Source organism: Cyprinodon variegatus, unplaced genomic scaffold, assembly GCF_000732505.1.
Source record: "Cyprinodon variegatus isolate N-32 unplaced genomic scaffold, C_variegatus-1.0 Scaffold1489, whole genome shotgun sequence".
NCBI classification, from domain to species: Eukaryota; Metazoa; Chordata; class Actinopteri; order Cyprinodontiformes; family Cyprinodontidae; genus Cyprinodon; species Cyprinodon variegatus.
The window spans coordinates 112,581-116,948 of NW_015151942.1; the positions used below are offsets into that span (position 1 = coordinate 112,581).

At 34.9% G+C, this 4,368-nt stretch overlaps 1 protein-coding gene across 1 annotated transcript in view; it reads left to right on the forward strand.

The window, feature by feature from the left end:
• The window catches only part of LOC107103616 (NXPE family member 3-like), a 23,692-nt gene that overhangs the window by 6,498 nt on the left and 12,826 nt on the right, over positions 1-4,368 (forward strand). The gene's annotated exons all lie outside the window — the stretch shown is intronic.

The following is a 4,368-nucleotide window of genomic DNA, read 5'->3' on the forward strand; positions in this document are numbered from 1 at the left end:
TTAAACACTGCAAACTACTGGGATGTCAAATAATTGCCATCATGGCTTTGTCAAGCTGCTGCCTACCTTTGTGAAGCAGGAAATAGACTAATACAAAGTGAATCCAGTAGAACTTTTTATTGCCTACCTGGAATGGGTGAAATTAGTTGAATAAACTTTGGGCTCTCAAAATGGTATTGGTGCCCTATTTGTTGGTACTCCCCGATATCGATACCACCATTTTAGTGCTGGATGGGGGCCTGCTGGATACTTGTATCTGCATTGATGCAACACTACTAATAAGGCGTAATCACTGTAGTTTGGTTCAATTTAAATAATATTCTTGAATTCTAGTGGGGTCACAGTGGTGGATGCGGGACTTGTTCCTGCAACCTAAGGATTGGCAGTTCAAGCCCCAGCTCTGGCTTTCAATGTCGTGTCGCCAAGACGCTTCACCCACATTACCTACTGATGGTGGTCAGAGGGCCTGACAGCCTCACTTCTGTTAGTGAGCCCCAGGGCAACTGTGGTTACAATGTGGATTGCCACAAGGTTGATGATGTGGGGGTGGTGAAGAACTGAAGGCCTAAAGCACTTTGGTCAAGTCTCCTAACTTAAAAAAAAGCACTGTATAGTTAGTATTTACCAGTTGCATTAATATTATTGACTTTCATTGATGGTGTTTCTTATATTGCAAATTAATGGTTATATTTTCTATGATTTTTAAATTTCCTTTATAAAAGTATCAAATCTAAACTCTTAACTATATTAGATAATAAGATAATAAATGGCCTGTACTTAGACTTGACCAAAGCACTTTACAATACATTCAGTCATTCACATGCTGGCACGCTGATGGTGCTAAGCAACATTGTAGCCACAGCTGTCCTGGGACCACCATCAGTAGGCAATTCAGGTGAAGTTGGTTGCCTTTGGACACAATGGCACCTAAAACCAGTCTCAGGACTTGAACTATCAACCCTTTAGTTGCAGGAGAGACTCTTGCATATGACACCCATTTTACCCCTGAAGTCCTGTCTCAGACAAGGTATTTAGTTGTGAATAATAAGAACCATAGTTGTATGAAATAACTAAATATAAAACACATTTTCAAATGACACATTTAGCAAGATGCAAAGCACCCTGGGAAATAACAGGAAATCCACTTCCATTAACTGCTACAGACAATATTATTTTGCCTAAAATATCTTGTTGTTTAAATACATTGAAAACTGCTTATGTTTAGCAGAAATAAATGATTTTAAGTATTAAGCTGACTATAAAATAATTACATGAAACATGCCAAATCCCAATCTTATTTCTTACTTGGGAAGTAACTATAAATTATATTAATTAAAGCATTTAAACCTATTAGGTAATAGTGATACAAGGAAATTAATCTCTTTTTTTATTCAATATGTATTTGTGTTATTTTAATTACAATTTCACCTGTTAATGTAAACCCTTTAAAGTCAAATGCATCATATTTGATACCTGAGTTGTTGAATCGTCTGCATCATCAGTGTGATGTTTTTGTTCTTGAAACCCTCACTGACATAATCAGATACAAGTAGTGAACAGAAAACATATAAAAGAGTATATAGAAATGAGTAATATATCAAAATTGATGCAACTAAAAGATGTAATTTAACGTATAAAAATGTATATTTTTATTTAATTTGTCAGAAAGTTCAATGACAACTCCAATTTTAGTAAATTAGAATTTTCTGTCAATTATTTCATGGTTCAGGCTTTAAAGGATTCAACCTAGTTTTGTTGGTAATCTGACTATAAAACAGTTAACTAAAGCCAGATGCATTACTATTTCACTAGTGCAGCTACCACAATTAAAGCAATATAATACATAAAATACATTTTCTGAACTGAAAATCGTTTATTGCGTTGTATGGCTGTCACATAGAACCACAACCCTCACTAGATAACATGCCTGAAGCCAGAGGTAAAACCATCAATTACTGCCAGGATAGCACCAACTGCACCTTGTAAGCAGATAAGTTGTTAAAAAAATTGCATAAGTCTTCTATTTACATAGCTCTGTGGAAAAAACAAACTAGAGAAAAAAACATGTAAAAATAGCCACACCCCTTAAGGATGGGAATATAGTGAGACACAGATACACATAAGTCTAAACTCTTCTGTGGAAATGACAAAGTGAGGACAACAATGAAAACAAATGCAAAGGTAAATAAAAATGACATTATTCTCAATTTATTTTTTCACTTTTTGAAAACACAAATCAGACTAAAAAAAGTTGACTACTTTATTTTGAATAATAGTCGAACAAATGTCGACATTAAGGAATTTTTCCAACCAACTTAAGTTAAAATGTGTTGTTTTTCTTAAATGGTTAGAAAGTTTCAAGTAAAGCTGCCTACCTTTCGTCTTACACAGTATAACATTTCAATTTTTATTTCACTGTGAACTTTGGAAAAAATATTTATCCCAGTTTAAAATATTTTGACTAAAGATAACACCAATTAATCATGAAACATTCCTGATTTTTAGTTTTATTTAAACTATTGGCTGAAACATATTTAGTTTTGGTTTGTAAACAAACTTCTCTTTACTTTCAATTATTATGCATCTGAAAATTACCTTTTAAAGTTTGTTTTTCATGTGTTCATCACATAAAGTAATTTGAGTTTTCTGTTCCTTTAAATCTGTTTAAAATTTTACAGATAAACTTTCCTCAGCTTATCTTTCTTTTACTAAAATGTTAATGTTATTTAATCTGATATAAATAGATTATGTGCTGCACTTGTGAGAGCAGTTTCTCAAACGACTGAGCAGAGCTGTTCGAGTCCCAAGGGAATATTTCTTAGCTAGTGTACAAAAAGAAGGAAACATTTGCAACACATTTACAAATGCCACATCCAAACAGGAGGTGCCTTCTCAAAAGTCTTAAGCTTTTGAGGAACCATATTGTAACCATATTACAGATGGTTAAGCTGATTCTTCTACTCTGATAACAGTTAGCTTTTGTTGCGGTTGGTGGACTGTGCATCAAAGCTAGAAATCCAAAATAATCCAAAAAAATATGAATGATTTTGGGTGATGATATCGGTACTGATGACTGGATTATTAGATATTTTTTTCCACCTGCTTAGCTCCACCCAGTTTTCAGCTGCTCTCATCTATTCCACCTGTTCCAGTTCTTATTTAAGCTGCCTGTTTATTGCCTGCCAGATTATTTGTCTCGAGTGTGAAAGTTCCAGCGTACCCTACTGTGTGTTCGATTACCTGATCCTACCTGTTACTGTTTTCCAACTGCTGTTTGGATTCTGTCTGATAATGACCTTGGCCCTGTCACCTGACCCCGGCTTGGATTCCCCTTCGGTATCTCTTCATTGCTCTGATCTACTGGCCTTTTTTAGTTTCTAAATGGTCTGACATTTTCCTCATGTGCCATCAAATACAACAAGGAATTCAATGTGGATTATTTAGACTTACTCTTGTCAGGTCCTGCTGCAGCATAAAGTATTACCAAACCATTACAGTTCCACCTCCATTTTCATAGTACCGGTAGGTATTAAAATCTCTCAGATGTGGTTTATACCATAATTTGAGAAATAAAAGAGAGCCCTACCCCAAAATGCATGAATCATAATGCTGCTTTTGGAAATCTGCTGAGTGTGGTGTGCAACATACAGTAGGTGAGGAAATTGTCTTGTGAATATTTTCTTAAAAAGCACCTGCATCCTGTTTCTCTATATCGAATCATTTCCTGTGTCCCTTCCACTCGTTTCAGTTTACAGACTGAGTTTTACAGAGAACTGAGAGGATGTTGCCGTGGGCCGTGGTTGTCGCTGCCTCAAATCAGTGACAAGGACTTCATTGCAGAATGTGTGAGGTAGCACAATGAAGCCCGATCAGCTGCATCATCAGTGTGATGTTTTTGTTCTTGAAACCCTCACTGACATAATCAGATACAAGTAGTGACAGAAAACATATAAAAGATTATATAGAAATGAGTAATATATAAAAATTGATGCAACTAAAAGATGTAATTTTAAAAATAAAATTAAAAATGTATATTTTTATTTAATTTGTCAGAAAGTTCAATGACAACTCCAATTTTGGAAAATTAGAATTTTCTGTCAATTATTTCATGGTTCAGGCTTTAAAGGGTTAAACACATCAACCTAGTTTTGTTGGTAATCTGACTATAAAACAGTTAACTAAAGCCAGATGCATTACTATTTCACTAGTGCAGCTACCACAATTAAAGCAATGTAATACATAAAATACACTTTCTGAACTGAAAATCGTTTATTGCGTTGTATGGCCTGAATGTTCCTTGCTGCTCTAGTTTAGGGGATAGCTCTATCACTGTCACATAGAACCACAACCCTCACCAGATAACATGCT